A 13,521-nucleotide genomic window follows, 5' to 3' on the forward strand; every position below is an offset into this window, starting at 1 on the left:
CCAGGGACTATGTGTCTTTAAGCAGGCGTGACATCAGCTGTTACTTTAGCACAGCTCCTGGGGGAGGTACCAGGGTGTAATATAGTCCGGCTCATTCCTGAAGACAGTCACACATAACTGAGACCACAGAAATAGATGTTGGTTGTGGGCACAAAGTGTGAAACACAGACAATAAATCTGATAAGATGTTGGACAAGTAAGATATGACAAAAACCTGCAGGATCATAGTTTTACATTTCTGTAGCTCAGACATTTTTCTTCGTTTTTCCTCCAGTGTATGAAGTATATGGACTACAGCTACTAGTTGAACACTTAAATTGTACCTTGGTAATTTCCCTGTAAATTGGTTTACAGATACAATAAAACCCACTTGAGTACTCCTACTTGTAAAAGTATGTAAACCCCTTAAAATGTTCTGTTCTTCTCACATTGCAACCACAAACCGATGACGCAGCCTATTAATTTCCTCTTGCCCTTTTAAAATGCTCTAGATCTGTATAATGCTCTAGAGTTGTGGAGCGCACAATGAGCAGTTTTTCTGTCAGCAGATTCACCAACCTGACTCATTGCAGCTCCTCGACCTCTTGGCTGCTTGTCTTACTAATACTTTTCTCGTATTATCAGTTGGTGAGAATGTCCATGTTGTTTCTCCTTTCCATTTTCAGAAGTATGAAATACTGTTTTTATAATACAACCTTGCTTCAGACGTCTTGACAACTTTATCCCTGACCCATCTACTCTGCTCCTCAGTCTTCATGAAGCTGCTTCTTCACTAACGAACCTCTGAGGCCTTCACAGATCAACTGGATTAAATCACTCACAGATGGACTAACTGGGTGATGTCTAAAGCAAACGTCTTGGATTGTTTGTAAGTATATCAGTACAAGGGGCATTTACATTCTACTTTATGTTAGTACGTTGCATAAAATCAAGATAACATAAATTAAAGTTAGTGGTTGTTTTGAGATGTGGAAACAGTTGTGTTGTGACTGTTTTGCAGGATTTGGTTGCCAGTTTTCTTGATTCAGGCGCATGATCAAGAGACTCATTAAACCTTAATGTAACAGGGGATATTAATATATTAATTTCTCATGTTGTTTCACTTAGTTAACCATTCGTTTCAACAGTTTGTGTTGTCTGAAACAGCTGATTATAAACGTACACAAAATGTCACCTACTTATCTTTAAATATTAGAAGTATAAAAACTCAGTGTTATGACTTGCTTTTTGTTGGTGTGTTTTTTTTCTTTAGCAAAAAGTACCAACATTATTTGATAATGTTTGTGCATTCAACAGATTCAACTAGTATCTGTTGAATGGTTTATTACTGCATGATATAGATATTTTGATTTGTTTTTTAATTTCTTTCCTGAACATGCACTGCTTTGTCATTATTAATCTAATACTTGAAAAAACTCTTCTGGTGATTGCATTCACTGATTCACTGCCTCCTCACTTTGTCATATTCCAGGCACCATGACAACTTAATATTTTGCAAAAATGTGACAAATTTCTAATTTTGTTATTGTCATGAAGTGAGGAGGCAGGGAACAGTTTAACGCAGGTTCAGTTTTCACGTTCAGTGTGTTTGAAACCACAAGGGGGCGCTTTAGACAACATAATGATCAAGTTTTGTTACGGCTTTTAATGAACAGTTTGTGATGAGCAGGACTTATTAAAATTAAACTGAAGTAGCTCTTCCACTCCTGTTTCATGACACGGTGCTCGTTTTAGCTTTCTAAATGTATATTTTTAGAACTCCATTAACCATGCTTTTTTTTTTTTAGTTTAAATAATCCGAAAAAAATTCTATCAGCAATGAGGAGAATGGTCTTTTTTTTGGAGGATGTGGGCTGGGTTGCACCTTTTCTTCAAACCACCTGCAGATGGTGGTTCTCTTTACATCAGGACTTCACAGATCACACCTGCTGAAAGTGTTTCTTCAAAATTTCTGCGGTGTCACTGCAGTGTCTCTCAAATCCAAGACGCTCTGCGTACTACAGCGCTGCTACTACTCTCTAAGCATTTACTCTCTATATGTCAACACTAATAAAAACTGTCCTTTTTTCTGCCTGTATTACCTCTGCATCCTTTAAGGCTGCACAGACGAGAAAACATTTTTTTATCTGCGATGCAGGAAATGCCGCTTCCTAAAGCGCTTTTATGCATACCACAAACCATTTCTATGTTATTCTGATAAAAGCAGATCCAGACAGACTCGTTCTGCTCTTAAAAGTAAGACCTAACATACTCTGCCATATCCCCATTGAAATGATCTGACCTCTTATTTGTCATTCAACAAAAGGAAGCTAACATGACACCCTTCTTCCAAAAAACCCTCAGACACTGAAACTCAGCCCCACTTGATCTCCAACCTCACACAGACCGAGTCTCCCTTGAGGACCTCTCATCATCTCTTCGCTCCATCCTTCTCTGCCTCCTGTTCGTCTGCGTAGTTGTTTGTAGTCATGACGACAGAATCCATGGTAACAAGGTCCCCATGGTGCTAAATAATAAAGGTGGATGTGCTGGCAGTACAGAGGGGGTCTCTGTGACTATTTAAGAAAGTATCTTGATGGAGAGTAATTGAGTGGGGCCTTTGTGAACAGGAGTCAGGGCGTGCATAACAGGCAACACAACCAAAGGCAACAGCGCTCTTTTCTTTGAATTAGTGCATCAGACGATGCTACAGAATCATGACTGTGTGGGAATTAAAAAGAAAATGAAAAGGGTGACCATGAAAATGGCAAGCAACAGACAAAGGTCAGGCTTATAGAAGGCGTTCTTGAGTGACATGGAAAAGTGAACAGGCAATGTGAATGAAGCCACCTGCCTTTACTTTTTGCTGTTCTCTGTTTAAGGGTGCAAATCTAAATCTGTTTTATCTTGCTGTATGCAGCTTTTTTTTCTGATCACTAATGCTTTCTGCAGGCAGTCATTGTGTCACCTTAATGGCTCTGATTAACCCAAATGTTGTACCATGCTAGGTGAGTTTTCCATGTATTATGCATAAAAATATCTTAAAAGACATCAGAGTCTTCACAAAACCAAGTCAGTGAGGTCTACTTTGCAAGTAAAATGATTTCAACTAGTATCTGTTGAATGGTTTAGAAATTTTATAAATTGTAATTTCTCCAAAATATGAAAAATCAAAAGACAAGACTCTCCCAATACTTTAGATTTAACCAGATATCTTCAAATGTATCAGTGTTTTTAGCCTTTCTGAATTAAGTAATGGGGAATTCAAATGAAAATATGCAAGTTCTATGAGATTTTACTGCATTGCACAAAAATCTAAAATGTAACCGCATCTCCATTTATAAACTAGCAAAGGAACCAATTTCTAATTTCTTTAGTTTGTATATCTCTCCTTGTTAAAAACAGACTTCCTGGATTATCAGAGTTTTACAGACTGTTGGACATATTCAGCATATTACACATGGGTAGAAAAGAAACTACAGATTCAGTAAACAGTTACTAACTTGTTTTTGTGTAAAGATTTTAGTTATCCAATATCCCTGTGAAAAATAAGACTAAATATTGATCATTGGTATGTTTGCTAAAATTACTTTTTAACAGATCTCTCTTTAAAACAAGCTAGTAGCTGCAACAAATAATTTGGTAAAATAAATGTTTATATCTGCTACCTGAACTGAGACGGGAAATTGGACAGGGTTAGATCAAGGTGTGATCTTTTCCACAAAGTTTTCTGAGTTTACAACACCACAATATTATGAATAGAAATTTGAAGAATATTTCCTGAAGTAATATACTTTGAAATGCTCAAATAAAATTTTCATTTATTGTCACTCTGTGCAGTGGTTTTAATCCTCATTTTCATAAAAGACTCTCCCTCCAGTTTTATGTTTGTTCAAATGTGTTAAGTCTTTCACTCAGTTTCTGACAATCAATCCCTAACTATTATGTTCACTGTGAAGTAGTGGCTGCAGGTGTTTTCGCATTTCAAATACTACTTGACTGCTGTGGCTCTTCATAAATATTCACTGAGCATTCTGAATACATAACTAGGAATGATAAGTATTCTCTATTTTGCTTTAAGAAACACCAGCAGGACACATCTGAAAACACACCTAAATCTGAGTCCATAACTAACATGTCAAAAATAAAATCAGCTGTCTTCATAACAGAGGTAGAACTCTGGTCAAAGATGCACCTTTTTAGTTCTCATTGGCAACAGAGACTATGATCGATGAAAAGCTTTGAGACATTTCAGTCAGCAAATGTATTTTAATTTATAATATTTCTGCAAATGGTGGTTGTAAAAGTAGTTATTACAATATGCATTTCCAAAATCAGTTCTGATTACTTTGCATTTATAGGCAAATCTGTTAATCATAAAGTCTTCCTGGGATGCTTAATGCTGTCATGATAATGTTAGCATCTGTTATTATTCATTATGTTTAATACTAAACAGTCTGAAGAGTTTTAGCATGTGTCCAAAAGCATGCATGCTACACAATTCAAAATGATCTTTACATTGAACCTTAAACATATGACAATTGCATATAATGCATATAATCTAGGATTTGCCCGTTCTGTGCAAACAATAAGAGCACTCAGATATTTGCATTAGCACGCTAATGTCAGCTTTTTTTAAGAAAGGATTTACGAAATAATAATATTACATTTCTGTCACTTGTTTTGTGTGTGGGTCGGTTTTGTTGTTGCAATAATAAATCAGATAATGTGTCTTTTTCATGAACACAAAAAAATTGTCTGAATGTAGAAACTCTAAATTAAAACCAAAGACAGACTTAGGTCCTTTTGTATTTACCCATTTGTGTCACTGTTTCATTTTAAGGTTTTTCAGGTAACAGTCCTTCCTTTGTTACCTCACGTGTCATCTTTACAGCAGCTGTGTAATGTGATTATCTTTCGACTAATTGGATGGTTCAAATTTGCAGAATTTTTAACACTTTGACAATTGAAATGTTACCATGAGAACAACTTCTTTTCAGATAAAAAAGGACAGGAACGCAGATGCAGTGACTGCATCTGACTAATTACAGCTCCATGCTATAATTAACCACACAGCAATGATGTGACACACAGATATCTGACAGATGTTCATTCAACTCACACATAAAATGAACGGACTAAATTTTAATCTAAGTGCAAAACACCTTCCATTGTCTTGCCGTTTGGTTAATTTGCCAAACAGCAAATTAACCAGACTTTGCATCAGGAGAAGAATGGTGAGTCTGTGCAAAACACTGCATTAAAAAGTAATACAAATACATAGGCTAACCTAATACAAATAATTTAGGCTAGTACAAGAAATAATGGATGAAGGAAATAATGAGAAGCAGAATGATGGAAATAAATGGAGGAAAATGGAGAGGTGGTCCAAGCCCGGAGAAATGTTTGCGTGAGTCGAGCACTCAGGGCAGGAAATATTAAAGAAAATATCTCATACACAATTCCTATGGCACTGTCTTCCTGTGAAATCTTTAAAAACTAACATGTTAGAAGTGTTTGTAGATGTGAGAGTTTGCCTGTCCATAGGAGGTGGAGGAAGGATAACAAATTGTGTGAGGTGGGAGAAAAAAATGGCCAAATTTTCTGAAAAACAGAAGATGACCAAGAATAAGAATAAAATTATAAAGCTTGCATTGAAAAGAGGGTAAAGGTTATGTAGCTTAATACAGAGGCAGATACCAAAATTATGAAATAGACAAACGAGACCTATGGAATAAGAACAGAAAAGGTAAAACTCCTACAAAATACAAAAGGAAAATCATTGTAAAATAAGCAGTTAAAAAGCTTGAAACCAAAGCAATAGAAGCAACACAAGGCATGATAAAATCAGAATTTGTAAAAATTTAAAAATTCAAATTTGCTTAAGTTGCCCAAAATAGTTTTGGTTTATTCTTGTGGCCTAAGTAGGGGCTGGTTTGGTTGCATGGCAAACATTTTATTCGAAGTTCACAGCCTTCGAAAACAGGCTGCACTTCAAACTGTGTTCTAAAAGCTTCATCTATTTAAAATGCTTCATCATAATTTAAATATCACCCACAGTGCATAATTAAATATGGGAAGTCTCACAACTGCACCCTATGCATAGCAGGGACCATCAAGTTTTCCATGGTGCTGTTGGGAAAATATCCAAACCGGGGAGCGGGCAAACCGAGGTGTGATGGTTTCTCAGTTTAACAGGACAATCTGGGCTCACAGTGCTGGCTCCCAGGCACCCAGCGTGTGGGCGTGCGTGCGTGTGTGTGTGTGTGTGTTGGCGTGCACATTTGAAACTCGTCCAGCTTGCACCAAACTCCAAGAGAACTCTGCTCATTGGCCAGAGAAGCCACTGCTCTGGGAGACATTGGATTGGTTCTGGCAGGGTGAGCAACAGTATGTGGGGGGGAAATGTCATCAGAGTGAATTATACAAACACAGGCTGTACATTTTCTACAACAGGTGTATATAAAACTGCACTCCATATTCATCCTGAATGTCCTTTACATAAAACAAATTAATAGGCATCTCTCAGCAACATATTGTTGCTCACTTTTACTTCAATAATTATCAATATGAGCTGCTTTCTGGAATTGATCGCTGTTCTTTCAGATGTCACTGTTGTCTTTATTTTAATTTCAGACCTCATGATTGTACTCATACCTGGGCGGATGCTCAGACAACGAAGGCCTTTATGTGCTGCTTATACCATAAAAGGACAGAAGCTGCGTCTGGCTGGTGTTATTGCAGTGAACACACAGTACTGTTGCTAAAATCAAGTGATAACAGCGGCATGCAGCACTGCTGAAAAATCTTGAGTCATCCATCATTTCTTTATTTCTTATTTCCTTTTAAGAGCAGCAAAAGAAAAACGGTGCCATTAAACTGCTTTTCTGAGTCAGTGACTTCATTTATTTTGGGGGAAAAAAGTCAATGGTAGAATGCAGTTTTTTACAAGAACACAATACCTTCTAAAAGTATTCATATTTGATATTTGTCCTTACATTTTGTATAAATACAGCTGGTTTTTTTTCAATGTATTTTAACTGGATACAAGATAAATAAAGTAGGAAGTAAAGGATGCATTGGTATTCAACCTCACTTTTCACTGTCATTCCCGCTGCAGATATTTTGGATTTCGTTTCAACCATCTTTTGCTCAACTACGTCCAAATAAGTTAAACCAAACCAAACATTGTATTACCAATAAACTTTCCCTGACTTTTCTTTCAATGGTTTTATTAAAAAAGCTTGGTCTAATTTCTTTTATTATGTTTTCCTTTTTGCTATAAACATTTAGCTATTTTATTTCACAGCATCTCTTCTTCAGGTACTGCTTCCTGTTTCTCCTCTGCCTGTTGTGTCGAGAAGGAAAGTTGGTAAACTGAGGCGCGTGATTGATAAGTACAGATGAAGCTGGGTGAAAATACCGCTGAGAAGAGCCAGAGGCGTGAGCTGACTCTCCCTGCTTCTCACTATCTGCTCCCTCGGTGGGGGAGCTGATGATTGCACACTCCACGTTCTGCCCCTGTGTGTGATTCTGCTCACCTATCAATCGCAGCCCTGCAGGCGCAGACATATGCTATCTATGGAAAGATCAGTTACTCTTTAGTTCACGCTCAGCGGAGACTTGTGCTACAAATGCCAATAATGAATGATTTGCAGAACAATCGTTTGTTTCCCTCTCTGAATACTCATCCACATCTGCCACAGAGGACATGAGAGGGTTTTATGAAGCTCAAAGGGAAGCCCAATACTCCATCTGTCACATTCCAACGCTTATCTGCAATAAGAAATCCAGGTATAGACCGCCTTGTCCTCTACTCGATGTGGTTAAGAGTGAGAAAAGAGACCATAAAATGTATCTTTAATAGGCAGAGCCTGTTCTTTAAACATACCTGCAGCTGCAGGGACTCACACTCAAATACTTTTCAAATTATCTCACACAAAGATGGGAAATAGGCTCATTCAAGCTTATAGAGGATCCAGAGAAAATCACATTTTTGAGTATAATACGTTTCTTCTCTCCCTGCTGTGTTTCAATCCTTTTTTCTTCCCCACATTAAAGAGTTTTTTTCTTACTCTTCTCTCCTCCCAAACATTATTTCCTGATATCCATGAAATGCCTTTGGGAAGATTTGTGATTTTCCATCTGTGTGCACATTTTTCAATTTGGAAGGGAAAATTACAGAATAATAACTGGCTACCTTGCATAAAGGAGGATTATTCTATATTTTGAGTGTAAAATATTTTATTTTCTTTAGCTGGTAACAAGAACTAAGAAAAAATATAAAAGAATAAACACAACCTCAGAAAATCCCACAACAGCAGGGGAATATGCAGACTTTAATGATCTCAGCTGCATCATCTGTTTTTAAGTCATGAGCAGAATTAGCATGTCATGTTAACATTTCCTTTCATTCACATGCATAAAAATCATGTTAAAATGACAACATTTGGACTTATGCGTATCATGAAAACTGATACGTTTTCATGAACAAAGCATCCTTCAGTGTTTTGTTGTAGGAGAATAAGGCTGCGTTCTCTGTCTATTCGGAAGTCAGATTTTCCAAATTCCCATTTTGAAGAACCAGAATAACGTTTGAATTTTGAATTTTTACTGGGAAAGTGGTCACTTGCAAATAAACCCTAGGTTCTGTATCCAGTAAGGCTGCACAGCTAGAAATTACAGCGAATATGGTGAATTATACTTCATTAGTGAACATTAGTGAACAAACACGATCATTAAAACCAAGCAGCGTAGCAGTCAGGGCAAGGTTAAGGTTCAAAACAATTTCCTGGGTTTTGAACATCTACTGGAGGAATGTAAAATTTGAAATGGAAATGCAATTTCATCTATTGGGAGGAGTTTCTTCAGAAATGGCAGTACTCTTGTCAGTGACAGGAAGCTGGGTAAAAATAAATACACTAAAAAATTTTAAGCTTATTGAATGTAGTGTTGATTGCAGGTTGAGCTCATCTTGTTTGGCACAATCAACAGAACCTTTTTTTGTCTATTCCCAAGTTAAATTAAACATTTGTTTCATCTTTGGTATAACATAAGGTGTTTTGGATATCTGAGGGATTTAATCAACAAGCAGTGGAAGCTTTCTTTGTTAAAAATGTCACGTTTTAGAGATGAACTGGTTCAAATTTATATATTTGAACATCTTAATTTTTCTCTCCAAATCCTCACAGGATATTTTATTCCTCATGTTGAGAGATAGCCTCTTACATCAGTTTTTGCTCCGTAATTACTTTCTGTGTTCATGAGGGGGATTCATTAAAAGACAGGCAACACCCAGTCTTCCTCTCATAATGACTATTCCCCTGGATCTTATTAGGCCTCGTATTTAGAAAATCAATGAGGACTGAGAGAAAGATTATGGCGGATTCTTATTCTGATCATCCTGCAGTTAAAGACGAGATGTGTAGTCATTATTTAACCATTAGAACCACATGGAGAGGAGAGAGGAGCCAACAAAGAAGCCTGGTTCAGTACTGCAGACACAGTGAGTGTAATGATGGGGAGATTAGGAGAAGGAAGACGGATGGAAAAGAGAAAATAAAAGCTGGAGAGTGATGTAAAACTTCATATTCACCAAAGAGAGTTGGCTCCAGGAGAGGGGATCAGGTGAAACAGTGAGAAAAATATTTTTTAATTAAAATTTTAGACATTTCTCTGTTTAATATTTGGAACCTTTGTAGTGGAAAAATAAAAATTCAACAGAGCATGTCTCAGTGTGTGCACTACGATAATGTGTCCAGAGTGTTTCTGAAGTGCTGTGATTTGTGATAATTCCTGACAGATATCAGTGCTATTTATCAGGCGAACGAGAAACCCACGCCAACCTTCCTTTCTGTCTCTCTCTCTCACTCCCTGCCTCCCTTAACTTCGCTTCTCGGTCCTTCTTCCTCCCCCCATTGCTGGCAGTCATTTCTCAACTATCCATTAACTTCACCAAATAGAGGCCTGGAGGAGGAGAGGCAAAGGTCTTCACTCTGCTAAAGAGATTTTCTTTGAGACGGAAGAAAATGGAAGGAGGCAGGCAGTGAGACTGAGGTAACAATGAAAGGCCAAGAAAGATGGATGGACAGACGGATGGATGGACAGATTGCACCAACGGCAAAAATAATATCTTGTGACCCACTTTTTCCACGTTGGTTATTAAATCTCTTTGGGAAAACGTCCCTCCTACTGGTCACCGACTAATTGTCTGTTTAGTCTAAATTTCCTACAACAGAGCAATAAAAAAAGCCTTTGCTAGTTGAATTTCTTGTTGATTTTTTTTTCTTGAACTTTCTGAGCTTTGCATATGCACGACTTTCCAAGTTGGTAGTTGCCTTCCACATCCTTCACACTTTAATAATTGGTCCTCAGACTTATTCCTTGCTAGTCTGCAGCTCCCTCGGTGTATTTTTCCCCCCATGTTTTCCAGCAAATCCTTGCCTTCTGGTTATACTTTGTTCTTCAGAGAGCAGCTCTTTACTTTTTATTAATGGAAATACCTTGTTAACAGGACAATTAATCCAGCTAATGTGAGTTAATTTAATAAATTATATCAGTTTTATGTCCCTTGATGTTTGGTATAGGCTTTTATTCCATCAACAACTTGAAAAAGAAATGTGTGACAATGAAAGGAGTCTGTTTTAGAAAGGGTTTAACAGCTACAGTTTAGGAGCAAACAAAGATACTCTTATCCAAGAAAAATGAAAACACTGAGGAATGGTGCGAATTTTGCCTGCCTGGACTGGTGTTTTATGTGGGACATATTGTTTATTTATTTTTTTATTTTTTTAGAGAAAGAATTTTTACTGACAAAGATAAAAAAAGGAAAGTTAATTACAGCACAAACATTTTCCATTTTATTAACCTGACTTTTTTGCGGTCATTTTGATTTAGCAGTAAATCTACTACTTAACTTTGACAAATACAAGAAGTTTTTCAAGGATGAGTGCAAAAAAAAAATATAGAAAACATCTGAATCCATGAATTAAGTGTGAGAATTTGAGTTTTCTGTGTGTTTATTTTGGTTTCTGTCTCAGTTGAGTCTCCGCGTTGTCCCGTCTACTCCTTGATTGATCCCAGCTGTTCCTTGTTGGGTCCACTTCTACCCAGTCTTTGTTTGTGTCACGTCTCTACATTTTTTCCAGTTGCAACCAGTTTCTGTGCGCCTTGCCTTCTGCTCATCTGTGCTGCCTGGACTTTGCATTCTTGTCATTTTATCCTTAAAACCATCATTTTCTCTACTGTCTGGGTCCACTGGGTTTACCTCACCTCCTAATACAGCGCATGATGACATTAAGGGCATTCTATTACTTTCCATTAATAAGCCCAACATGATTTGGCCTTTTTATGTTTCAGATCTATAATTATTTACTTAATATTCCACAAAAGATTATTTTTCCATTGTACTGCAATTTTAAAATGTTTTCTTGTTGTTGAGTGGATAAATCATAAAAAATCCCAATACACACAATCTGAAAATAATTATCAGCAATACAATGAGCAGATCAAGTATTTTTCTTAGGTTTAAGACAGAACAAGCATTAAAATTATGTTTTATGAGTGGTAGTGCAGGCACCAGTACCCCTCCCAACTCCATTAGGGATAAGGGTGTTAGAAAATGGACGGACGGACGGACGGACGGACGGACTGGCAGTGCCGGACATCTAGGTCTCTATTCCTGATAACAAGCAACCTATTCATGCAGAAGTCCTGTATGAGTTAGTAAGTATAACATCTGTGCTGAAGTTATATTTGTGACAAATTTGCATACTGTTCTCATCATGCAAAGAGAGCACTGAACTGCACAATTAATGTTGTAATTTTCCTTTAAATAAATTATTTGTTTGAGTTGGGAAAACCAGTTTGGGCACAGGGTGAATTATTATAAGTGCTCTTGAAGGAAATTGGCAAAAACTGCTTGTGGATTAAAATCTGTTTGATCCAAATATTCTGTCATGTTTTTTTTTTTTTTATAGATATTTTTAAAATCCAAAAACAATGATGTCAAATGTAAAAGTTTGCATGAGCAAATAATACAGCTTCTATTAAATAAATAAAAAATCTCGTTCTTCATTTAAATTCATGATATTGAACTAAAGGTTGCAGAGAACAGCATTCATATCTAATGGAAGACTAAGACGCTGACATGGAAACTATTAATCTCCGGGTGTTCATATCCTATTCAAATTTAGTTTCATGTAATATCACTTCACAGCATGTCGAATAATTACTTATGCAGCAATAGATATTAAACAATGTAAACGGACAGATTGGCTAGGTAACTGTCTGCAAAAAGTGAATGGAGACTCTCACACAGCAGAATGACCTGGATCTAGATGTAAATCTGGGTTCAGATTCCAGTCACACGCTGTGTGCCTCTTTGGCCCCGATGCTTTTAGCCTCCTCTAATATAAAAAGATAAAATGCCAAACTGAATGCTCAGAGGGTCTCTTCAGGATTTCTAATGATTGCAATTTTCATTTCATAAATGTACAAAATAAATTCTCCTGGTCAAGCTAGTCTTACTTCTCGTATTTTTCCCTCTGACACTCTGACAATGGAGAAATTAAAACCCTTCGGAGTACCCGTGTGCTTGTGAATGTGTAATGAAGTACAACAGGGTATATTAACCCAGAACGATGATGGGTTCAGGCTCATTCTCGCTCTGACAAGTTGCTATGACAACGTGGCATTTGCATTGCTGACGACCTGTTTAAGAAAAACAGCTTGGAAAAAAAAAAGGCAGTGCTGCATGCAAAAAAAAAATAAAATAAAATAAAAAATACTGAAACATGGCACCAAGTCCCTGCTGAAATGCAGAGTCCTGGGGTGGAACATGAGTGAAAATCACAGAATAGCCAATAGACACAATGCTGAAAAGATGCAAACTTAAAAGAAACTCGATGTAAATTATCATAAAAGGGGAATAAAATGTCCATAAAAAAACAGGGTATAAAACCTTACATGTGGTTCTTTTGGTTTTGCACAGATGAGCTCAGCAGGAGCTTAGAGGAATAAAGGATTTTCAACAACAGCCCAAGAGACATTAACAGTCCGCCGCCAGCAGACTGAAGACAACAGAGGTTCTGACATTGGAGTAACTGAACTATAGAGTATTTTCACATGGGAGTTTGATTACTGAATGCTACAAAGGTGATTTAATGAACAGATGTGGAACAGCTGTACCTGAGGCTGGTAGACTAGTATAAACTACTGCAACATTAGAAGCTACAAAGGACTAAAGGGATCAAACTAAACTCAAAACTAAAGATTGTGACATTAAGAATCATTCTGAGTGTGTTTGAGATGTCTGTCCTGCCTTTGTGTGCATCATGTGTTGCCCACACACATAAAGAAAGTCTAGTACATATGGAGACTAAGCTGAAGGATTTTGACCGGCCCTGTAAGAGGCTCTCTTGGGTTTTGCATGGATAGAGAAATATTTCCCAACCACCTCATATGATTCCTCTCTTTTTCCCTTTTGACTTCTGTACTCTTACACATTCAGTCTCTCCTTTGTCTGCACGCATCTCTGCTTTT

This window comes from Xiphophorus hellerii, chromosome 23 (genome assembly GCF_003331165.1).
Source record: "Xiphophorus hellerii strain 12219 chromosome 23, Xiphophorus_hellerii-4.1, whole genome shotgun sequence".
In the NCBI taxonomy this organism is placed as follows: domain Eukaryota; kingdom Metazoa; phylum Chordata; class Actinopteri; order Cyprinodontiformes; family Poeciliidae; genus Xiphophorus; species Xiphophorus hellerii.